This window comes from Erinaceus europaeus, chromosome 10, assembly GCF_950295315.1.
Source record: "Erinaceus europaeus chromosome 10, mEriEur2.1, whole genome shotgun sequence".
Taxonomy (NCBI): domain Eukaryota; kingdom Metazoa; phylum Chordata; class Mammalia; order Eulipotyphla; family Erinaceidae; genus Erinaceus; species Erinaceus europaeus.
Window position 1 is genome coordinate 19,210,446 of NC_080171.1, and position 25,904 is coordinate 19,236,349.

A 25,904-nucleotide genomic window follows, 5' to 3' on the forward strand; every position below is an offset into this window, starting at 1 on the left:
TTGAAAGGGGAGAGGGAGGTAGAGAGGAAGAGAGAAAGAGAGAGACTTGCAGACCTGCTTCACAATTCATGAAGTATTCCCACTGCAGATGGGGAGTGGGGCTAGAATCCAGGTCCTTGTGAATGGTAACCTGTGTGCTCAGTCTGGTGCACCACTGCCCAACTCCCTCCCGTTCTCTTTAAATGACTAAGTTTTAACCCGAGAGATTAGCTCAATGAGTTAGAACACAGGATTTGCATGCCTGAGGCCCTAGAGGTTCCAGGTTCATTTCCTGGCACCATGATAAGCCAGAATTGAATGACATTCTGGTCTCTCCCTCTATGAATTTATAAATAAATAAGTACATTTATTTATTTATTTGAGATAGACTCAAAACAGAGAGAGTGTGAAAAAGAACACAGAAAAAAAAAAAAAGAAAAAGAACACAGAAAAAAAAGAGCACAGAACGGAAGCTTCCTTCAATGTATGAAAGTTAGGCTTGAACCTGGGTCATACACATGACAAAGTAACACAATATCCAAGTGAGTTTAAATATATACATTAAAAAAAATAAACCATGGGGAAGCCAAGGAGACCCAGCCTCTGTGCTGGCCTGCTGGGAGTGCAATTGACTCCGGACTGTGAAGGGACTTCCAGGACGTGGGTCTAGTAGAATCAGATGCAGGAATTTTGTAAATACTTGAATCAGAATTTGGGTTACAATTCATGTGTAGTGTTTTTCTTTATGAATGTTTCCTTTTTGAAATGTTGAGAAATAAAATGGATCTTAATGAAAAAAAATAATAAACCATGTAACATACAATCATCCTATTAGTAACTAGCCAGTTTGTAACTAGCATAGTACCCTACACAAGTAAATACTCTCAGGGGCAGGCAGTGGCACATCTGGTTGACCACACAGGTTATAATGTTCAAGCCCTTAGTCCCCACTGCAGTAGGGAAGCTTTCTGAGTGGTGAAGCAGTGCTTCAGGTGTCTTTTTGTCTCTTTCCCTTTTTTCCCCACTTTAAAAAATATTTATTTTCCCTTTTGTTGTCCTTGTTTTTTTTTGTTGTTGTTGTGGTTATTATTATTGTTGTTAATTGATGTCATTGTTGTTGGATAGGACAGAGAGAAATCAAGAGAAGAGGGGGAGATGGGGGGTGAGGTGAGGTGGGAGAGAAAGATAGACACCTGCAGACCTGCTTTACCACTTGAGAGGTGACCCCCCTGCAGGTGGGGAGCCGGGGGCTTGAACCAGGGTCCTTACATTGGTTCTTGTGCTTCATACCTTGTGCACTTAAACTTCTGCACTACCGTCTGATTCCCTATTCCCACTTTTTTTTTATTATCTCTCTTTATTTATTGGGTAGAGACAGCCAGGAATCTAGAGGGAAATGGGTGACAGAGACGGAGACAGAGAGACACCTGCAACACACACTCTCTCTCTCTCTCTTTTTAAAGATTTTATTTATTTATTTATGAGAAAGATAGGAGGAGAGAGAGAAAGAACCAGACATCATTCTGGTACACGTGCTGCCGGGGATTGAACTCAGGACCTCATGCTTGAGAGCCCGATGCTTTATCCACTGCGCCGCCTCCTGGGCCACGAAAGTCCAAACTCTTATCCATGGCGCCACCTCTCAGACCACACTGCAACACCGCCTCTTTCCCTCTCTATTTCTACCTTCTGTCCTTCTTGATTTCTCTGTCCAATAAATAATAAATACAATATTAAAACTATTTTTTTCCCACCATACTTAGGCGTGTTACACCCAATATATAAGGTTATACCCAATGTGTATAAGGTTATTATATACAGTGTGGGGAAACAATTACTAAAGTTCACTGAGGGCTTTTTACGTCCCAATCAGATAATCAGATAATTTACATAATCTCATTTAATCTTCACAATCTGGTATGTGGTAGGGCTATCACCAAGGGAATTTCTATTGAGACAGGGCCAGTAGGACTGCAAAGTCTGTGCATAATCAGCCTCCAGGTACTACTCCTTTGAGGATCAAATATGCCACTGATAGAAATTATTTTATTATTATTTTAATACTTATTTCTTTTTGTTGCCCTTGTTTTATTGTTGTAGTTGGATAGGACAGAGAGAGGAGAGGAAGACAGAGGGGGAGAGAAAGACAGACACCTGCAGACCTGCTTCACTGCTTGTGAAGTGACTCCCCTGCAGGTGGGGAGCCGGGGGCTCGAACCGGGATCCTTATTCCGGTCCTTGTGCTTTGCACCACCTGTGCTTAACCCGCTGCACTACCACCCAACTCCCTGATTATTTTTTTTTATTTGTCAGGATAGAGAGAAATTGAGAGAGGAGGAGAGAGGGAGAGACAGAGACACCTGCAGTCCTGCTTCAACATTTGTGAAGTTTCCTCTCTGCAGGTGGGGACCTGGGCCTTGAACCTGGGTCCTTCTGCTTAGTAATGTATGTACTCAACTGGGTGCACTATTGCCCTGTCCTAAAAATATTTTTTAAGTTTTACTTATTTCATACAAAATAGAACATTCCACATGAGAAAAGCCAGAACATGCAGTGCCGGGACTCAAGCCTGAGCTTCAAGTGTGTAAGTCCTATGCACAACAGTTGAGCTATTTCTTTGACAGAGAGAAAACATTTTGCTTATTAAAATTTTCTTAAAATTTATTTTCCCTTTTGTTGCCTTTTTTTTTTTGTAGTTACTGATGTCGTCGTTATTGGATAGGACAAAGAGAGATGGAGAGAGGAGGGGAAGCCCAAGAGGGGAAGAGAAAGATAGACACCTGCAGACCTGCTTCACCGCCTGTGAAGTGACTCCCCTCCAGGCGGGGAGCTAAACCCTCTACGCTACAGCCCCAACTCCCTGCTTATTAAAATTTAAGAAAGATTTAGTTAACAGTGGGGGGGTGGGGGTGGAAGGAGAGAGAGAGAGAACACACGATAGAGCACCACTAGTTCACAAGGCAGTGGCAAAGATCGGAACTCAGGATCCAACCCTTGTTAAGTCCTGCACTCTATCTCTTGGCCAGCTCTCCAGCATGAGTTAATTTTTCTCTTTTGTGAGAACACATTGTAAACTCTTTAAAACAGGATGTTACAAGGGGGGTGGGTGGGCGGTAGTGCAGCGGGTTGAGCACACCTGGCGCAAAGAGTAAGGATCCTGGTTTGAGCCCTCGGCTTCCCACCTGGAGGGGGGTCACTTCACAGGCGGTGAAGCAGGTCTGCAGGTGTCTATCTTTCTCTCTCCCTGTCTCCCCTCTTCTCTCCATCCTATCCAACAACATCAAGGGCAACAAAAATAAGGGCAACAAAAATGGGAAAAAATGGTCTCCAGTAGCAGTGAATTCGTGGTACAGGCACGGAGCCCCAGTGATAACCTTGGAAGCAAAGATAAAAACAAAAACCAAAAAAACCAACCATGATGCTACAATTATAAGCCATCAGAGGCCAGGTGGTGGTGCACCTATTTTTTAAGTTTAGTTTTAATTATTTTCCTTTTTTTGCCCTTTTTATGGTTATTGTAGTTTTTATTGTTATTGATGTCGTTGTTGTTAGATGTCCTTACTCCGGTCCTTGCGCTTGGTGCCACGTGCGCTTAACCCGCTGCACTACCGCTGGACTCGCAGTGGCGCACCTAATAAGCGCTCACATTACAGTGCTCAGCAACCCAGGTTCAAGCCCCTGGTCCCCACCTGCAGGGGGGAAGCTTCACTAGTGAAGTAGTGCTTTCCAAGCGGTGAAGTGTTGCGGCAGTTCTATCTCTGTCCCTCCTTTTTTTAAACTTTCACCAGAGCACTGCTCAGCTCTGGTTTATGGTGGTGCAGGGAATTGAACCTGGGTCCTTGGAACTTAATGTGTGTGAAACCATGATAACTATGATGCTATCTACTCCTCTCCCCACCCCCCTTTGTTCCCCCTTCCCTCTCAGCTTTCTGTCTTTATTCAAGAAATAAATACTATTAAAATTAACAAAGTCGGGGCCGGGTGTGGCGCTCCTGGTTGAGGGCGCTTCTTACACAAGGACCCGGGTTCGAACCCCAGTCCCCACCTGCAGGGGGGAAAGCTTTGCGAGTGGTGAAGCAGGGCTGTAGGTTCTCTCCCTATCTTCCCCTACCCTCTCGATTTCTGGCTGTATCCAGTATATATAATTTAAAAAACTTAATTTTTTATTTGACACTGATTTTTACACAGAAAGCAAAGTTGTTTATAGAAAACTAATCACGGCATGTAATGCGGCTGATAATCTTGGATGGAATTTGATTAAAGATTTAAAAATGACAATACAAAAAAAAACTTAAAAAAGTAAACAACTTATAAGCCGTTATGTTATTCCTGCTTCATTACTGCTGTTGGAACGGGTCAGGTCGTTTTGGGGGCAGAGTTCTTCATTGTTGGGAGACAGAGCTAAGTCTTTCATCGCTAAACCCAGAACCACCCACAGCCCCCAAGGGCTGATGATCCGATTTCTCGAAAGTGGTTATGTGCATGGCTGACCCCGCGTAGGCGTGAGAAGGATGTGAGTCCTTTCAAGCAGAAGAGACTTGGGGATGCAGAGGAAGCCGAGCCCACAACGGGCAGGGCCGCAGTAGCGAGGCCCGCGGAGACGCTCCCGCAAGCCGGCAGCCGCCCGGGGTACCGGGCCGAGCCGTTGGCGTTTTCCCGCGCAGGGGGCGGGGCAGAGTGCGAGCCCGGGAACAGGTCGCCCAGCCCCACCCCCAGCCGGGACTACACCTCCCGGCAGGAACCACGCGCAGCCGCCTCGCAGGCCGCACCCTCGGCTTTCGGTCCCCGAGACTAGTCCAGTGCGGCTGCCCTCTCGGCTTGGCACCGAGATATAGAATTACCGTCTTTGAGACCGCGAGGGAAGCACTGTGGCAGCCTTTGATGTGAGGCATGCTGGGAGGCGTAGTCCCCTCGAGCTGTGATTGGTGGGGCGGTTTGCCGTGAGTGGCTAGATCTCGTCACGTGACGAGAGGAAGGCAGCCGCTCAGGGAACGACCTGTGGTGCCTTGTGAGGTCATCACAGCGTGACGACAAGCTGCAGTTGTGGACATCCTGGGAGCGGTGGGTAATAGTCTCTTGATTATTGCGAGTATGACAAAAGAAGCCCCATAAAATCTGCCTCGCTTTCTCTTCCCTCTTCCTTCGTCCCGCCCCAGCGCTCTCGGCATCGCCTGGATGTGGAAGCGGGTAGGCTAGCGGAAGCGACGGCGCCCCGAGGGCAGAGCGAGGACCCGAGCGTGAGCGAGGAGGACGTGGCCCCGCCCCTATCCGTGACGTACAGGTCACGTGACGGACCGGGCCGTCCCTGCCGCCGCCGCCGCTTTGTAAGAGGCACATTGGCAGGTAACGAGCGGCGGCGGCGGCGGCGGTGGAGGCGAGTCCCGAGTCGAGCGAGAACAGCAGCGGTAATTGGCACCCTTTCTCCTTCTCGGTTCCCGGGGTCTGCGCCCTGCAGTGTGCGCTTTGTGCTCCTGTGTTGGCCTCCTCTTTCCTTTCTCCGCCTTCCTACGTCCACCCGAGAGGACCGGGCCAGGCTTCCCTCGCCGCCGCCGCCTTGGTGCTTCCTCTGCCCAGGCCCGGGCGCCCTGGTTTCTCTCTCCCGCGGGCTGCCCTGGGCCCCTTTCCACCTCCCGAGCCCGGAGTCGGCGCGGCCCCACCCAGCCCCAGGGGGCGCCCACCCCTCCCCCCATTCCGGTTTCTGCCCTGGAGGGTGTGGTTTTCTCTCCCACCTCGCCACGCTGTCGCTCCCCATCCCCGGCCACCACCTCTTCGCCTTCACGGCCGTCGTGGGTCCTGCAACCAGACCTGGAGGAGGCCAACTTCTGCGCTCTGTGAGCCTTTCCCTGCTGCCCGAAGGCATAGTTCACTGCTACTTCTTTTCATGCTGGATGGCTTCGGTCCTCGACTGACTCTGGGGACTCAGTTTTTCCTTCTCATCCCACCCCCCCCCCCCCCCGGCCGTGTCCAGTTTGTTCTTTTTCTCTAACGTCGACGTTTGAGAGCGCTCTGGAAAGTAAGGCGCTCCCTCATAATAATACCTATCCGGAATGTCTCGCTTTCGTCTGCACATCACATCTTAGTATTCTTTTCCTTTAAAAATCACTTCCTAACCTTTTCAATCTAGTTATTTGCCCAGGCATCTCAGGTGCCACCTTTCTTGGCCTCTTTTCCATGTTCACTCTGGGAGTCGATCCCAATCACCATTCCTGTTATTTTCTGTTGACATAATCTTTTAGTTTACTTCCACCTCTGCCATTATGTTGTTTGTGCTTACCAAGGTGCATGGTCTACCGGTACTTAGATTGTGAATGCATGTGTGTCCTAGTAGTTGGGAGCTTTTTTAAGGTCTCTATATAAACGACCCAGAAATCGTTTTATTTTCTCTTTATCTACTATTTATTTATTTCAACCAGAGCACTGCTCAGCTCTGGCTTATGGTGGTGCAGGGAACTGAACCTGTGACTTTGGAGCCTCAGGCATGACAGTCTGTTTGCATAACCATTGTTATCTACTGCCTTTTATCTACTTTTTTAAAACATTCATTTAATTTTATTTATTTTAATGAGACAGATAAAGAGAAAGAGAAGACACCAGAGCAGTGCTCAGCTATGGCTTGTGGTAATGCTGGGGATTGAACCTGAGACCTCAGCTTCTGGCATGAGTCTTTTGCATAACCATTATACTATCTCACCAGCCTTCTCTATTTTTAAAAATGAACGTGTTAGATCTTCCCATGCTTCCTTCTTTAACTATTGGAGAGAGAAGCCACGTAGCAGAACTTCACTCTGGCATACATATTGTGTGGGATCAAACTAGCATCCTCAAGCCTGCAAGTCCTGGGCTTTACCACAGAGCCACTTTTCCCAGCTACCAGAGACTAACTTTTATTTGAAGGACATATAACTTTGTCTGGCGAACCTAGTTCTTTCGTTTTTTTCTTTTCTTTTGCAAGCACTTTTATAGTTGTCACTGGGGCTTTCACCATTCCAAGACACTTCTCCCCTTCCCCCCAAATATTGATAGGAGAGAGGGGAAGCTACCATAGCACCAAAAAGTTCTCTAGAGGAGTCAAAGTGCTTCAGCGGGGGTAGGCTGGGGAGCCAGAGACGACAGAGCTACAGACAATGACCCACATAGTTAAAGACTGCCACCTCTCCAGATTCAAAGGAGGTCTCGAAACTTTACATCAGGCTCAACCTGACGCTGTTGACTGGCTACGGGAGAAGGGCAAATGCTAGAAGAAGAAGCGGGGGTAGGGACTGGGCTGGAACTTGAATCTTGGCTAGGACAAAGCAGGCACATTATTCAGGTGAGCTATCTTGGCAGCCCTTTGCTATAATTTTCCAAGCCAAGTCATTGGCTAGTGTGTACCTCACTTTTTACCATGGGTCGTACTGTACAGCGGCAGTTTTTAAGGTATCATAAATTTGAAGGAAGTTGAACATACTAACCTGTTCTATATCCAAGGGGATAAATGGATAAATCAGTCTCCCTCCTCTCTTTCTTTCTCTCTCTCTCTCTCTCTCTCTCTCTCGCTCTTTCTTTCTACTCTTCCCTGCACAACTACTTGAGTAAGATCCTTCTTTCTATTGCTGTGAAAACACCTCTTTTATTTGTAGGTAGAAGTGACTAGTTCCCCCTGCTGTGCTTCTCCCTTCTACCTGGAGTTTTTGTGCTCATGGCTTATTCACATGCGTGATGGGATTTTCCCCTCCTTCTGTCCTGTTTATCTTCCATGGCTCTAATTTCTTCTTTGCTTCCTTGTAGACTTTGAACTCGTTAATTAAGAGAAAGGGAGGTTTTTGTTATGATAAAAATATGTATGGATGCAAGTGGTGGCATGGGAATGAGGCCATGGGAAAAGGTGGTAATTTGCCTCTCCTGCCTGTTTCCTGCTGCTCTGGTTTCCTCTGGTCTCTCACTTTAAATGTGGGCTGGACCAGCAGTAGTCACATGTAGCTGTCTGTGGAACAAGGCTTAAACAACAATAACACCTTTGCTTCCCTTTCCTGGTAACTGGTGCAGTTTATGTGCAGTGCTTAATTTCTCTTGCTATTAGACTAAGAAGTCCTTTTTAACTTTTTTAAAAAAAATTGTATTTATTCATTCCCTTCTTGTTGCCATTGTTGTTCTATTGTTGTAGTTATTGTTGTTACTGGTGTCGTTGTTGTTGGATAGGGCAGAGAGTAATAGAGGAGGGGAAGACAGAGGGGGAGAGAAAGATAGACACCCGCAGACCTGCGTCACCGCCTGTGAAGCAACTCCTCTGCAGGTGGGGAGTCGGGGGCTCTAACTGGGATCCTTATGTCGATCCCGGTCCTGGGCACTTTGCGCAATGTGAGCTTAACCTGCTGCGCTACCGCCCGACTCCCTGTTTTTAACTTTTATTTAAAAGTTTTAAGTAGTCTCCCTCCCTTTTTATGGAGGCAAATAGAGTGGGGATATTGGGGAGACAGCATAGTAGTTATGCAAATGACTCTCTTGCCTGAGGCTCTGTGCTCCCTGGTCCAGTCTGTAGCACCACCTCAAGCCAGAGCTGAGCAGTATTATGGTTTTCAAAAACAGAAAAGAGAAAAAAGAGGAGAGAGGGGGAGAGAGAGAATGCATAGATTCTCTGCTTACAAAGCTTCCCTCTGCAGGTGGGGTCTAGGGACTTGAACCCTGGTCCTTGTATACTGTAATGTATGTGCTCAACCAAGTACATCACCACCTGGCTCCAAGATGTACTTATTAAGATCACAGAGAGAAGAGAAGAGAGCCAGAGCGTCACTGAGGCATATGCAATACTGGGGATTGAACTCAGGATCTCATGCTTAGGAGACCAGCACTGCATCTACTGTGTCATCTCCCAGGTTGCTAATTTTAAGCCTTTCTTTCGTGTATATTGTTTTTTTAAAAATATTTATTTATTTATACCCTTTTGTTGCCCTTGTTTTATTGTTGTAGTTATTATTTTTGTTGGATAGGACAGAGAGAAATGGAGAGAGGAGTGGAGGACAGAGAGGGGGAGAGAAAGACACCTGCAGACCTGCTTCACTGCTTGTGAAGTGACTCCCCTGCAGGTGGGGAGCCGGGGTCTCAAACTGGGTTCCTTACACCGGTCCTTGCGCTTTGCACCACCTGTGCTTAACACGCCGCACTACTGCCCAACTCCTGCTTTTTTTTTTAAAAGCATAAAGGGTTGATGCTTAAAAGAAACAGTCTATGAATTTACAAGTTGTCTCTCTGAGTTATTTATTTTTTTACTTTTATTTATTGGACAGAGGCAGTCAGAAGTAGAGATGGCAGGGGGTGATAGGGAGAGAAGCAGAGACACCTGCAGACTTGCTTTACTACTCTTGAAGCTTTCCCCCTGCAGGTGGGGACTGGGGGATTGAACTCAGGTCCTTGCACATTGTAACATGTGCGCTCATCCAGGTGTGCCACCACCCGGCCCCCATCTCTCTAATTTTAAACAAGTTTTAGTCCTCCTCCCTAGATAACCTTTATGTTAGTAGATGTAGTCAGCTCTTAGTGGATAATTGGAGCAAGTGGAGTGTCCTTTAAAAGTCGATTGTTGAAGGGCCCTGGCGGTGCACCAGGCAGAACACACACATTACCCAGCGTGTAGGACCCGGATTCAAGACCCGCCCTACAAGGGGGAAGAGTAATGGGTGATGGAGAGGTGCTGCGGGTGTCTCTCTTTTCCTTCCTCTAGCCTCCCCTATCCCTTTTCTAACTCTCAAATAAAGAAAAGGAAAAAACAAATAAACCCACCAGGAGCGTGGATTCATAGTGCAGGTACAGAGCCTGAGTGATAAATCTTGGTGGGAAAGAAGCAGGACCTCAAATATTCTCATATGTTCTTTTTCCTCTGGCTTTCTCCATATTTTAAGACCTTCAGAGATAGAAAAACTGAAAGTGAGCTGGGGAGACAGCATAATGGTTATGCAGAAGGCTTTCATGGCTGAGGCTCTGGGGTCCTAGGCCTAACTCCCAACACTGTCATAAGCCAGAGTTGAGCAATGCTTTGGTTAAAAAACAAAAAACTGAAAGGATAGTAAATGTATGCTGTTTAATTATAGAGTGTTGCACTGGCTTTTCTTCCTTTCTCCCTCTCTTTCTTTCTTATTTTTAGTGAACCCCAGAGCATCACTGTGGCATATGTAATGCAGGAAGTCAAACTCAGGACCTTATGCTCTAGAGTCCAGTGCCTTGGGGCCGAGTGGTGGCACACCTGCTGAACACATAATTATAGTGTACAAGGACCCTGGTTCAAGGCTCCTGCAGGGGGGGAAGCTTCACTAGGGTGAAACAATGTTGCAAGTGTTTCTCTTAGTCTCCCTCCCCTTTCCCTCTCAATTTCTGTCTCTATCTAAAAAAGCCAGTGCCTTATCCACCATAGCACTTCCCAGGCAAGAATCCATTTCTTTACCACCAGGGTTTTCACTGCGACTTCACACCTGTGTGATTCCACCACAAAAGGAGGACATGTTTTATTTGATAGAAGGCGAAAGACAGGGAGAGAGGAGAAATGCCACTGTGTTGTTGCATCACATGTGAACTTTCTTCTTTTTTTTATACCAGAGCACTGCTCAACTCTGGCTTATGGTGGTGCAGGGGATTGAACCAGGGACTTAGGAGCCTCAGGCATGAAAGTCTCTGTATAACCATTGTGCTATCTCCCCCACCCCACATGTGGACTTTGCTTGTGCAGGTGCTCCCATGTGTACTCTGCTGGGTGACCTCTCTCCATCCCCTTAGGTGATTATTTTCTTGATTATCAGACATAATTGCCAGATACATCATCTGATAAGCAAGAAAAAACTACTGCTGTTTCTTAAGACAATTCTCCCTAGTTAAAGAAGAAATATATATACATATTTATTGGATAGACACAGAAGTTGAGAGGGGAGGGTGAGAGAGAAAGAAACAATTATGCTTCACTGCTTGTGAAGTTTTCCCCCTGCAGGTGGGGACTGGGGGCTTGAACTTGGGTCCTGTGTGCTAACCACTTGCACCACCACATAGCCCAATTCTCCCCGATGTTAAGTAAATTGTAATTTGTTGTAAGATATGTGTAACTTTCTTTGGCTACTGGAAAACAAAGTGTTCTATGTATCTTATTATTGCTACACAGATTCCAGATTTTAAACAGTTGATGAAAGACCCTTTTGTTAATGTGAGAATAAGATCAAACTTTTAAAAAAGATTTTATTAATGAGAAAAGAGGGAGAGAAAGAAGCAGACATCACTCTGGTACATGTGCTGCCAGGAATTGAACTTGTGACCTCATGCTAGAGAGTCCAATGCTTTATCCACTGCACCACCTCCCGGACCACGAGGTCAAACCTTCAATGATTAAACTTTAAGGAGTATATTTTCATGGCATTTAATTGTATGAAATTCTCAACTTAGGCTTCAGGTATAGCGCCCCCCCCCCGTATATATTTATGTCCACTTGAAGGTCGATCATTGTTGCTTCGGGCTGGGGTTTCCGGTAATGCACCATCATCTATTGCCTCAGAGTGCTTACACTTCAGTGGTGCCACAGTGTCGTTGGGAGTGCTGAGTCTGGGTATTGGACAAAGCCTCCTTGAGTTGACAGGGAGACTAAGCCTCATTTCTTCTAGTAGGGTTTATTTTTAACTAGATTCATGGAGTTGATTTTTTAGTTTTATTTACTTATTTATTTGGTAACTTGTTAAAACAGTTAGAATGGGGTCTGGGTGGTGGTGCACTTGGTTGAGCACACATGTCAGAATGTGCAAGGACCCGGGTTCAGGCCCCACTTGCAGGGGGAAAGCTTTGTGAGTGGTGAAGCAGTGCTGCAGGAGTCTCTCTTTCTCTCTCCCTCTCTGTTTTCCCTTCTCGCTAGATTTCTCTAACTCTCTATCCAATAAATAAAGATAACAAAAAAAATTGAAAAAGCAGTTTGAATGTTTGGTGCTGGATGGTGGTGCACCTGGTTGAGTGCACATGTTGCAGCGCACAAGGAACCAGGTTCGAATCCCTGGTCTCCACCTCCAGAGAGGGAAAGCTTTGCGAGTGGTAAAGCAGTGATGCAGGTGTCTCTCTGTTTTTCTCCTCTATCATCCCTTTCCCTCTTTATTTCTGGCTGTCTCTATCCAATAAATAAATAAAGATTTTTGAAAAATTTAAACTTTCATGACTTAAGAGGCAGTGTAGTAGTAAAGTTTTGGTCTCTTGGGCATAAGGTCCTGAGTTTGATCCCTGACATCACATGTACCATAGTGACATTTTGATCTTTCTAAATCTCTCTCATGAATAAATCTTTAAAAACTAAAGGGAGTTGGGTGGTAGTGCAGTAGGTTAAGCGCAGGTGGCACAAAGCACAAGGACCGGCATAAGGATCTGGTTTGAACTCCCAGCTCCACCTGCAGGGGAATCACTTCACAGGTGGTGAAGCAGGTCTGCAGGTGTCTTATCTTTCTTTCCCCCTCTGTCTTCCCCTCCTCTCTCCATTTCTCTCTGTCCTATCCAACAATGACGACATTAATAACAACAACAATGATAACTACAACAGTAAAACAAGGGCAACAAAAGGGGATAAATAAATAACTATTTAAAAAAAACTAAACTAAAAAAATTCTTAGAAGTTTGTGTTTATCATTCATCTTAATTGGATTTGTTGTTTATTATTTATTTTGTTACCAGAGCACTGATCAGCTCTGGTTTATGGTGTGGGGGATTGAACCTGGGGCTTTGGAGCCTCAAGCATAAGAGTCTCTTTGCGTCTACACCCACCCAGGATTTGTTGTTTATTAACATTAAAAAATTTTTATTTATTGGATAGAAAAATTGAGATGGAAGAGATAGAGACACCTTTAGCACTGACTCACCACTTGTGAATCTTCCCCTACATCTGGGGACTTGAGCCCAAGTCCTTGCACATTATAATATCTGTGCTTAATCAAATGTGCTACCATCCATTCCCTAATCTCCCCCCCCCCCCCCACCAGGGTTATTGCTGGGGTTTGGTGCTGGCATTAAAATTCACTGCTCCCAGTGGCCTATATATATATATATTTTTTTTTTTCCTTTTGTTGCCCTTGTTTTTCATTGTTGTTGTTATTGTTGTTATTGATGTCATCACTGTTGGACAGGACAGAGAGAAATGGAGAGAGGAGGGGAAGACAGAGGGGGAGAGAAAGATAGATACTTACAGACCTGCATCACCGCCTGTGAAGCAACTCCCCTGCAGATGGGGAGCCGGGATCCTTCCGCTGGTCCTTGTGCCCTGCGCCACTTGCGCTTAACCCTCTGCGCCGCCTGACTCCCTTTTTTTTTTTTTTTAAATTTTCCTTGTAGTTGCCCTTGTTGTTTTATTGTTGTAGTTATTATTGTTGTTGTTATTGATGTCATTGTTGTTGGATAGGACAGAGAGAAATAGAGAGAGGAGGGGAAGACGGAGAGAGAAAGACTCCCCTGCAGGTGGGGACCTGGGCACTCAAACTGGTCCTTGGACTTTGCGCCATGTGCACTTAGCCTGCTGTACTACTGCCCCATCCCCCCCCCCTTTTTCTTTTTAAAGTTGGATAGGACAGAGAGAAATTGAGGGGGTAGGGAGGTAGGGGGAGAGAGAGAGAGAGAGACACCTGCAGACCTACTTCATCCCCTCTGCAGGTAGGGAGTGGAGGCTCGAACCTGGGTCCTTGTGCATGGTGAAGTATGTGTTTATTAACTTGGTATGCTACCACCCGCCTTCCCTCCCCTACTTTAAAAATTTTTTTATTATTTTTTCAAATATGAGACACAGAGGGAGACACTAGAGTAGTGCTCAGCTCTGGGGGATTGAATCTTGGAACTAGGTGCATGAGATGTGCTAATTCTGTGCTCGAAGACCTTGAGCTGTTTTCCCATCCAGAATTCATTTTGATTGCCATGTTCCTGTATTACGGTTTGACCTTGTTCACTTTATAGCAGGTAGTAACAGTTAATTCCTCTCCCACATTTTGTTTTGTTTTCACTGTCAGATATCAGCCTAGGGCCTTTACATGCCTCCTGTGCTGTGCCACAGAACTGTATCCCCCATCCCACAGTTACTGTTATTACAGTGAGTCACTTTAAAGTTATTTTCTTTGGGCCATACATATTTTAAGCTTTTTATTTTATTTACTGCATATGATACAGTTTTTTTTTAAAAAACAATAGAATTTATTTATTCGTGAGAAAGATAGGGGGAGAGAAAGAACCAGACATCACTCTGGTACATGTGCTGCTAGGGTTGAACTCAGGACCTCATGGTTGAGAATCCAATGCTTTATCCACTGCGCCACTTCCTGGACGACATGATACAGACTTTACATGAGTCATAGAAATAGAAACACAAGCCAGAGCACCACTTTGGCATTTGTAGCACTGAGGGTTGAACCAGGAATCTTAGGCATGCACGTCAGGTGCACTACCAGCTGCTATTTTCTCAGCTACTGGAATTTTTTTTTTTTTGTCATATCTTACTTTCTTAATTTTTCTACTTCTGGTAATATATTTAAGTACTTGGTGAAATGACTGTTTACTGGAGACCATTTGAAAATCCTTAGCTTTGCAGTTCAGGAGGTGGTGCAGTGGATACGGTGTTGGATTCTCAAGCCCAAGGTCCTAAGTTCCCTGGTATCGCATATGCCACTATGATACTCTGGAGTTCTCTCTCTCTCTCTCCCTCTCTTTTTTTTTTTTTTTTTTTTTACCAGAGCACTGCTCAGCTCTGGCTTATGGTGGTACGGGGGATTGAACCAGGGACTTTAGAGCCTCAGGCATGAAAGCCTCCTTGCATAACCACTATGCTATCTATTCCCACCCTGGTTTTCTCAATTTCTCCCTCTCCCTTCCTCTTTCCCTTATATATCAATAAATAAAATCTTTTATAAAAATAAAATAGAGGATTCTTAGCTTTGGTATTTCAGCTTATTTGGGACCTTTTTAATTTCTTGAGGTTGAGAATACAAAGTTGATAATGGAAATGTACCCCTGAACACTACTGAGGTTAGTACAGGAATAAATACTTATTAGCTAATGTAGGCTATTTACCATTTTTTAATTTATTATTATTATTTGCTTCCAGGGTTATCTCTGGGGCTTGGTGCCTGCACAATGAATCCATTGTTCCTGGAGGCCATTTTCCCCATTTTGTTGCCCTTGTTATTGTTAATTTTGTCATTACTGTTGTTGGATAGGACAGAGAAATTGAGAAAGATGGGGAAGACAGGGGGAGAGAAAGATTGACACTTGCAGACCTGCCTCACCTCCTGCTGTGACTCCTCTGCAGGTGGGGACCTGGGGGCTTGAACCGGGATCCTTACGCTGGTCCTTGGGTTTTGCACCATGTGTGCCTAACCCACTGCGCTATTGCCCAGCTCCCATTTTTAATTATTATTATTATTATTTAAATATTTATTGATTTTTCCCTTTTTGTTGCCCTTGTTTTTTTTATTGTTGTAATTATTATTGTTGTTATTATTGATGTCTTTGTTGTTGGAATTTTTAATTATTTTTAAAAAGTATTGTATTTATAATGCGAAAGGCAGGAGGAGAAAGAATCAGACATCACTCTGGTACATGTGGTGCAGGGATTGAACTTGGGACCTCATGTTTAAGAGTCCAGTGCTTTATCCACAGTGCTATCTCCCACACCACCCATTTATACTATTTATTACCATAGAAATGTTTTCACTTTTTTTCCCCTTTTGTTGCCCTTGTTGTTATTATTGTTGTTGTCGTTATTGGATAGGACAGAGAGAAATTGAGGGAGGGGGGGAGACGGGGAGAGAAAGACAGACACCTGCAGACCTGCTTCACTGCCTGTGAAGTGAACCCCCTGCAGGTGGGGAGCCAGGAGCTCAAACTGGGATCCTTGAGCTGGTCCTTGCGCTTTGCACCATGTGTGCTTAACCTGCTGCGCTACCTCCCTCCCCCATGTTTTCACTTTTTAAAGACAAATTGAGTTTTTATAATCGCTCTGATTCTTACCTTGCTTTACAAAAAAAGCCCTAGTTGTAATGAAATTGTAACTAGCATACCGTGAACTAATTCACATACTTGAGTCTGGCCAGCTATAGGACAAAGAAATAATATAACCATCGTTACAAAGGATTTTATTGAAGTGATAGTTGGTTTGATTTGATAGTTGTAAAGCTTGGTAGACATCTTTGATTTGATCACATTAACTTTTTGTGTTTATTTTAATGAGAAAGAAAAGCAGAACACTGTTCAGCTCTGCTTTATGGTGTTGGGGGTGGGGGAATTGAACCTGAGAACTTAGCTTTTCAGGTATGAAAGTATTTTGCAGAACCATTACGGTGTATCCTCAGGCCAGATTGCATTTGCTATTATGGTTTTTCAAATGTATTCACATGAGAGAGGAGGAGAGTGAGAAGGCTAGAGCATAATTTTGGCTTGTGTGATCCTGGGGAATCTCAGGACTGCATGCTACAGTCTTTCTACAATACCTTTTCACCATTTCTGAAGCCCCCCCCCCCCCCCCTGCAGGTAGAGGCTGGGGACTGGAGCCTGGGTCATGCACTTGGTCTCCCAACCGGGCACACCTCTTCTTGGCCACCTAACAATACATTTTTTAATGTGGTGGGACCAGGTATACATTTGTGACATCATTGCTGGACCAACTTTTTCATTCTTTTCTTGGGAGAGAGAAGACACCACAACAGCGTGGAGCTCCGTGGTGTCATCCCTGTGTTACTGAGACATGAATCCAGAACTTTGTGCTTGGTAAGCTCTCTTGAGCCCACCCTAGATACACACACACACACACACACACACACACACACACACACACACACACACTGTGTGTGTATTGTCATTGCTGGGGCTTCACCATGCTGGGCTGGAATTTTTAGATGGAGGGAGGAGATACAACACCCAATTTTCCTTCAGTGCTGTAGTACTGGGGGCTCAAATCTGGGTTGTGTACAAGGTAAAGTAGGTGCCCTCCCAAGTAAGTTCTCCCACCCTTGGCTTAATTTGAATTAAGCAGAGTCAACAGGAAAAAAAAGTGGTCAGTGTACATTGATTATGTGGTTGATACTATTTGTGATAGTTTTTAGGAGTTAGCTTAAGTATTTGAAAACAGTACATTAGTTTGCTTACTTCTAGCAGCCTTGAGAAAAAGTATGTGGTCAAGGTTATCCAACCTAATAATTTGTGGACTCTGGGTCTCTGTGACTTCCAGATCTATGCTGGTAGTCATAATACAGTAGTTCTTTACCTATCTGGGAATACAGCCAAGTGCTAGCTGATAAGTCAGACAGTGCCCACATTTGTGGCACTTGGAGTTTTGCATTCCATGAGGAATGAGGGGTGGGTCTGTAGGTGGAAACCTTAAACTCCCCCTGCCTTGTTCATCTAGGCCCATTCCACATTTCTCTATTTTATATGTTGAGGTTTAGTTAGAATTTGTTGAACTTGCTTTCTGTGGTATGAAAAAGCAGTCTGTCTTTGCCTTGGCTTTTCATTCTGATTTTACCAGCTCTTCTAATCAGCATGGTGCATTGGTCTGTGATCCCTCTGCCAAATTAGTTACATCCTTTGAGGAGGCCAGGGACACAGCACCAGGAAGCAGTGATTGACAGTACACAGTGAGAACATAGGTGAGCTATAAAATTGCACTTAAGGGGCCGGTGAAATAGCTCACTTGATAATTTTGCCAACTGTGCAACCTAGGTTCGATCTTGGCCCCCACCACATTGAAGGAAGCTTTGGTGCTGTGGTCTCTTACTCTTCTGCCTCTTTATAAAAAAAAATAAATAAATAAAAAACAATGCATTTAAGAAACAGACTGTGCTTATGTAAGACTGTTTAGTGGTATTTATTTATTTATTTATTTAATACCAGAGCACTGTAAGTTCCAGTTTGTGGTCATATGGGAGTGCTAGAAATTAAACCTGGGACCTTTGGTGCCTCAGGAATGAGGGATTTTTTGCATAACCACTATGCAATCTTCCCCAGCCATATGTTTGCTGTATTAAATGACCCTAAAATGCAGTCATTGCTACTTGAGTAGAAAGTAATTGCTGTTCACATCGAGGAATAGAAAGTGAGACACTGAGGATGACTTAGCTGATTACGCTGTTGAGAAGACATGTCTGTGAAAGGTGGAGGCAAAAAAAGCAGGTACCACTGGAAGGATGGCAAGGTTCATCTGGTCAAAGTATATGGGTCAGAAAGAAGGCTGGAGAACAGACTCACCAGCTTTGGTGTGTGTCCTGAACTGCCCACAGCCCATGTTCAAATCTTGGCACCACGTATGAGAGGTGCTGTAACAACAGAGGAAGCCCCTATGCTGTGGGATGTTGATCTGAAGAAGGAAAAAAACCACCTTGTGGGGTGAAATTGGCAATGTGCAAGCCTCTGGCTCCACAACAGCTCACGCACACACTCTGGCATCAGTTTACAGTTAGAATTCACACCGGTAAATACGACTTGAAGTTGTAGCGATCAAAAGAGGGTTTATTATTGACACTGTAGTTGATAGAGATGCTCTGTCGCTTTTGGATATATTCACATAACAAAACAAGTGTTTTACAAGGGCTATCTAATGTATTCTTTGAGTTGGTTTTGAAGTACAGTGACCCTTCCTTTAGATACTTCCTAATTACTGAGTTTGTGAAGGGAGGGGTGGACAGGTCTTAAATCCTTTATGACTTAAATAGATGAGGAAGAATGGTGACACTGAAAAGGTTTTGAGGCACTTGAATAATACCTTGGAAGTCTTCAAATGAAATGGTTTTTAAAGGGCTGGGTGGTGGTGCACCTGGTTGGGCTCACACTTTGTAATAATGCACAAGGACCTAGGTTCAAGTTCCTGTTCCTCACCTGCAGGGGGAAAGCTTTCAGGAGTGGTGAAGCAAGGCTGTAGTTGTCTCTTTGTCTCCCTTCTCTGTCACCTCCTTTCAATTTCTGGCTGTTTCGATACAATAAATAAAAAAGATAATTAAAAAATAAAAAAAAAGGCTTTTAGTGAATTCCACACAAGTATGTGTAGATATCACTTATAGACAGTTAGGTGTGTGTCTCTGACCTGGCCTTTTTCTTTTTTAGCTTTTTCTGGGGGTTTAACACCCCTGGCTGGCTGACTTCTTGAGACAGAAAGAGCAAGGCAGGCAGCGAGGGAAAGAAACCACAGCACAGAGGCCTCTTTAATATGGCAGGGGCCAGACTTGAACCTGACTTGTGCACATGGCAAAGCAGTACACTGTGAGACTTCTAGTTTTGCTTTGATGTCAAAGATAACTATTTTTGCTGATAACACATTAGTTGCGGGGAAGTGTCTGCTAAAAAATGAAGTTAAAACATTTTGTGATGGGGTAAGAATGTGATGCTGAGAATTTGTGAACAGAATCAGGATAGTGTGTCTGAAAGGGAAGGAAGCTATGAAGTGTGTGTTGATTAACCAGAAAATCAGATCATAAAACCAGAAGAAAGATTTGATAATTAGGACATCAGTGGTTACCTGTGGAAGTACCTACCTTCCTTCCTTCCCTTTTTTTTTTTTTTAACTGTTGGATTGAGAGGGTAATGGAAACAAGACTAAGTTGAGGTATTTGGTGAGCAGATGGAGGCAATAAGTGTTCTTTTGGACAAATAGTTAAAGTAGTCATTGCTTACAAGATAGAACATAAGTTTCCAGGAGTGTTTGATGGATGATTTGTCTAAGCCTTTGTTTTTGAGATTCTTTGTGAAAGGAAGCATTGAACAGGTTTATATAGCAGATGTAAAGAATGAATTTGATATTTGAATGAAAACAGATTGGTGCATAAGTGACAGGTGTGTTAACATTTATATAAATCACATAATTATCTTTTGATAGATACATACTTAAATTTTATTTATTAATGAGAAAGGTAAGCAGTGAGAGAACGAACCAGACATAATGCTGGATCATGAGCTGCCCGCCAGGGAGTTAACCAGTACCTCATGCTTGAGAGTCTAGCGCTTTATCTACTGTGCCACATCCTGGCCACTTGATAGATACATTCTTTAGGTAACTGACTGGCACTTTAAAAATTTCTTCCAGCATGAGTGAAATAATAAGGATGCCATTAGAGTAACACCAAAGTATTTTTTTTTTTCCAGTCCTCAAGAGCAAGTAAACTTGCAGACTTGAAAGGTTGCAGAAAAACTGAGTTGAAATTAAGAAAAAAATCAGTATTTTTTTTTTTATTCATGGTAGTAGAGATAGTAGTCTTGGGATTGCTCAATAATAAGTCTGTTGAGCCTTTTTAAATTAGTTGTCAAAATATATTTATTTATTTATTTATTTATTTTTTTAATCTTTATTTATATATTGGATAGAGACAGCCAGAATCAAGAGGGAAGAGGGTAATAAAGAAAAAGAGAGACAGTGGTCCAGGGGTGGTGTAGTGGATAAAGCATTAGACTCTAAAGCATGAGGTCCTGAGTTCAGTCCCTGGCAGTACATGTGCCAGAGTGATGTTTGGTTCTCTCTCTCTCTCTCCTCCTGTCTTTCTCATTAATAAAATAAATCTGAGAGAGACAGAGAGAGAGGCCTGCAGCCCTGTTTCATCACTCACAAAACTTTCCCTTTGCAGGTGGGAACCGGGAGCTCAAACCCAGGTCCTTGCACGTTATAACATGTTCACTCAACCAGGTGCGCCACCAACCCGGTCCCTCAAATATTTATTTTTAACAGTTGTTTGCTGGATAATTTAAATGGCTTGTGCAGAGAAGTGAAAAGTAAGAATAACTTAAAATAGGCCATCTGCCTTATGTAAAAATCAAAGCTATGTAGAGTTTTGTTGGATGCAAAGCATATAATTATTATTTAATCACTTTTAGCAGTCATTTGCAATTTATTATATGGAAATAATTAGCAGAGATGTCACTTTACCCCAAAGTCAAAACAAATTAAATGTGGTAATGAATGGATGAAAACTTTCAAGTTTGGAGTGACAGAGCCCTGGTGAGACACCACAGTCCCACCCCTCCTTTAATGCCGCTTTCCCTTTGTATCGTCCTTCCAAATGGGGTTTCCACGAGTTCTTGAGCGTGGTAAAGCACGTGCTTTCCTGTGTGTGTGTGTGAGCTGTGTGTGACCTCTGTTGACTAGTTTTTATGAGACAGACCAGAGCATTACTCAGCTGTAGCATATGGGGGTGCTGAGGATTGAACCTTTGGTCTCAGGAATACAGAGTTGTATGCTTCAGCTATGCTATCTGCAAAACTCCCCATTGCAATAATTTTTGATCAGCTTGCATTTTATTGGGCTGACGATACACACAGGGTAGCACTTACATAGCATCGTGCTTTCCCTGTTGGCCACACCTTGTAAGGGAGTTCAATCTTGTCCACCAGCTGCTTGTCCTGAACAGCTGTGGAGAATAAAAGTATCAGCTTGGTTAGCTCCTGGCACACAGACCCAAGCAGTTGAGCTGCATGGAATTGAGGCCCAGCATTCCTCAGCACCCCTAGCTATCTTCCTCTCTTCTGACTGGGAATGTCAGCTAACTCTTGTCCCTCTGGGCCTCTCAAGTCAGCCAACATTCTTTTTTTTTTTTAAAGTGTTTTTTATATTTATTTATTTTTAATATTTATTCCCTATTATTGCCCTTGTTTTATTGTTGTAGTTATTATTGATGTTGTTGGATAGGACAGAGAGAAATGGAGAGAGAAGGGGAAGACCCAGGGGGAGAGAAAGATAGACACCTGCAGACCTGCTTCATTGCTTGTGAAGTGACTCTCCCCTGCAGGTGGGGACCTGGGGGCTCGAAATGGGGTTCTTACACTGGTTCTTGCACTTTCCGCCACCTGCACTTAACCTGCTGCACTACTGTTCAGCTTCCTATTTTTTATATTTATTTATTGATATCCCTGCTTAGCTTTGGTTTATGGTGGTGCTAGAGATTGGACCTAGTACCTGTTGGTGCCTCAGGGAAGAAAGGCTTTTTTTTTTTTTTTTTTTGCTCCAGGGTTATTTCTGGGGCTTGATACCTACACTACAAATCCCCTGCTCCGGGGCCGGGTGGTGGTGCACCTGATTGAGCACACATGGTACAGTGTGCAAGGACCCAGGTTCGAGTCCCCAGTCCCCACCTGCAGGGGAAAGCTATATGAGTGGTGAAGCAGTGCTGCAGGTGTCTCTCTGTCTCTCTATCTTCCCATCACGATTTCTGGCTGTTTCTATAAATAATAATAATAATAATAATAATAAAAATAATAAAAAAAATCCACTGCTCCTGGAGGCAATTTTTCCCCATTTTGTTGCCTTTGTTTAGCCGTTGTTGTTATTGTTGCCACTGATGTTGCTGTTGTTGGACAGGACAGAGAGAAATCTAGAGAGGAGGAGGGGAGACAGACGGGGGAAAGAAAGACAGACACCTGCTGACCTGCCTCACCGCTTGTGAACTGACTCCCCTGCAGGTGGGGAGCCAGGGGCTCCAACCGGGATCCTTCCACCGGTCCTTGCGCTTTCGCGCCATGTGCGTTTAACCTGCACTACCACCCAACTCCCTGAAAAGCATTTTTCATAGCTGTTTTGCTATCTCACCAGCATTCTGAGTTTAAACTCATCCTTTTCCCTCTAGCAGTTAAAAAAAAAAGATCCTTTGTAGGATAAAGTTGAGAATATTGATAATCTCATAGGAAAGGAGTCAAGAACACATAGGAAGTAAAATTGAAAATAACAAAACAGAAAAGACTCCTAGCATTGCAGTATGCATTGCTGAGGGCCGGAGCATCACTCTGACACATGCCATGTTGGGACTCAAACTTGGAACCTCTGCTTTGAGGCTCTGTGCCTCTTCACCAACTGCTTTCTGTATTTTTTTTAAATTTTTTATATTTATTTATTTTCCCTTTTGTTGCCCCTTTTTTATTGATGATGATGTTGTTGGATAGGACAGAGAGAAATCGAGAGAGATGGGGAAGACAGAGAGACGGGGAGAGTGAGACACCTGCAGACCTGCTTCACCACTTGTGAAGTGACTCCCCTGCAGGTGGGGAGCTGGGGGCTTGAACCAGGATCCTTATACCTGTCCTTGCGCTTTGCGCCACGTGTGCTTAACCCGCTGCGCTACCTACCGCCTGACTCCTGCTTTCTGTGTTTGTTTGTTTTGGTGCCTTCACGATGATTCCACACCCATAATTCCCTCACCCTCACTTCTTTTCACCAAGGTACTGTTGAACTCTGGCTTATGGTGATGTGGGGAATTGAACCTGGAAGTTTGGAATCTCATGCATGAGAATTTCCTTGCATAATCATTATGCTGTGTCTCTGCCCTCCCCCTTTTATTTGCACCACCACCGACCCTCTTTTTAAAAAAGATTAAAAAAAATTTCATTTATTTATTATTGGATAGAGACAGAGAAATTGAGAGGGTAGGAGGAGATAGGGAGAGACACCTGCAACCCTGCTTCACCACTCATGAGGCCTCCTCCCTGCAGGTGGGGACCGAGGCTGTAACCCAGGTCCTTGCACGTCGTGGTGTGTGCACTTAGCGAGATGTGCCACCACCTGGCCCCCCCCTTAATTTTTTTTTTTTTTTGCTGGGGCTTGGTGACAACACCACGAATCCATTGCTCCTGGAGGCCATTTTTCCCATTTCTGTTGCCCCTGTTGTTGCACTTTTTTTTTTATTGTTATTGTTATAGCTGTTGTTGGATAGGACAGAGAGAAATCAAAAGATAGACCTGCTTCACCTCTTGTGAAGCGACCCTCCTGCACGTGGGGGTCCGGGGGCTTGAACTGGGATCCTTATGCCAGTCCTTTCACCATGTTTGCCCAACCCACTGCGCTACTGCCCAGCCCCCCCCTTAATTAAAAAAAAAATCACCATTATGTATTGGATAGAAACAGCCAGAAATCGAAAGGAAAGGGAGTGGTAGGGAGGGAGTGACACCTGCAGCCCTGCTTTACCACTGATGAAGCTTTCCCTGAGCAGGTGGGGACTGGGGGCTCGAACTCAGGTCTTTGCAAACTTTAATGCGTGAGCCCAACCAGGTGCACCACCACCTGGACCCACTTACAGGGGAAAACTTCATGAGCAGTGCAACAGTGTTGCAGGCGTCTCTCTCTCTCTCCCTCTCCCTCCCTCCCTCTCCCTTTTTTCTTAATTTCTCTGCCATATTAAATAAAAATAGAAGGGACAAACAAGAGGAAAATGGCTGCTCCTTATAATGCTGCCGTCAATGACCCTGGTGGCAAAAAAAAAAAGAGGGGACACTTGAGCCCTGCTCATGTCTGCTATAAGGTGATAGAGGAGATTGGACCTGTCTCTGGATTTATAGCAACATATAAATTGTTGCTCTAATGGGCTAAATTAAGCTCCCTGATCCTTGTTTTTCTTTTAGGGTGTGACTTACATGATTTTGTAGATAGTTTTAGGGTCACCTTACAAGTTTCTGTTATTTCCTTAATGTAACTTAAATAGAAACACTGGTGTGTAAACCATTTTCTAAACTCTGGAGGTCCTTAAGAACTCAGCTGTTAAACTGAAGCAGTTTATCTTCCAAAAAGTCCTTGGAAAAAGTTAGTATGACATTTTCTGTAAATGTCCCTTCTAGAGAAGTCTTTGTAGTTTATCAAATCAGTTAGCTTTGCTGATTTATTTGTATTTCAAGTCATTTAGACCATTTTTGTACTTTGAACAGTCTAGGAAGCTTTCCATATTTTGTTGATTTTTTTTTTTTTTGAAGTGGTTAAAAACTTTATTTTTAGCCAGAGCACTGCTCATCTCTGGCTTTTGGTGGTACAGGGGGTGGAACTGGGACACTGGAGCCCTTAGACTGGAGAGTCGCTACATAACCATTATGCTATCTACCCTGTCCCAAAACGAACTTTAAACTTTAAAATCTGTTGCATCTTTGACTTACTTTAAATGAGATATTAAACTTTGTTAGGATAGATTGAAATGTAGGTCTAGTGTTCAAGAACCCGAGGTATGTATGTTTGAGTTTCTACTGGATTATTTTTAGAACCTCTTGCTCTTGTCTGTCTCTATTCTAAGAATTCAGTTGGAACCTATTCCAGGATAGTGGAACTCATGTGGGTGGAGAGTGATAAAGGGAATGGAACACAAGTGTAAACTAAATTCTCTAGTCTGGCAACTGTGTGCTTATTGCAGAAGCATTCCTATTTACTATACACAGCTCTGTTTCTTCAGAAGGGGACAGAGAATTTCACCAAATGACAGTATGTTATTTAAAGTTGTTGATTGGGGGGTAAATTTAGGACCTCCTACTTACGAGTCTGCCACACTAAAAATTAACTTTTTAAATTTTTTTGTTTATTTATTTTTTAGTATTTATTTTATTTATTTATTCTATTTTGTTGCCCTTGTTGTTTTATTGTTGTAGTTATTATTGTTGTTGTCGTTGTTGGATAGGACAGAGAGAAATAGAGAGAGGAGGGGAAGACAGGAGGAGAGAAAAGACAGACACCTGCAGACCTGCTTCACCGCCTGTGAAGCGACTCCCCTGCAGGTGGGGAGCCGGGGTTCGAACCGGGATCCTTATGCCGGTCCTTGTGCTTTGCGCCACCTGTGCTTAACCCGCTGCGTTATAGCCCGACTGCCAAAATTGTTAACTTTTTAAAAATATTAATTACATATGGGAGAGAAAGAATCCCAAGCATCACTTTGACACATGCAGCATGGGGATTTTATCAAACTTGTTGATTTCTAATTAAAACAAAAATGAAAAAAAAATTTTGTTATTGGGTAGAGACAGAGTGAAATTGAGAGGGGAGGGGGGAAATAGAAAGGTAAAGATGTGGTCCGGGAGGTGGCAGAGTAGATAATGCTTTGGACTCTCAAGCATGAGGTCCTGAGTTCAATCCCCGGCAGCACATGTACCAGAGTGATGTCCGGTTCTTTCCCTCTCTCCTATCATTTTTCATGAATAAATAAATAAAATCTTTAAAAAAAAAAAAAAAAGAAAGAAAGGTAAAGATAGGC

General features: G+C 43.9%; 1 protein-coding gene across 4 annotated transcripts in view; it reads left to right on the forward strand.

The window, feature by feature from the left end:
* Positions 1-4,991: 4,991 nt before the first annotated feature.
* Positions 4,992-25,904, forward strand: part of UBAP2 (ubiquitin associated protein 2) — an 88,281-nt gene continuing 67,368 nt past the window's right edge. For 3 of the 4 annotated variants that reach the window (XM_060199281.1, XM_060199284.1, XM_060199283.1), the window contains exon 1: positions 5,254-5,384. The gene's annotated coding sequence lies outside the window, so the exon portion shown is untranslated. Of the gene's footprint in view, positions 5,041-5,253; positions 5,385-25,904 lie in introns of those variants that run through there. The other variant, XM_060199282.1, reaches the window with a different exon arrangement.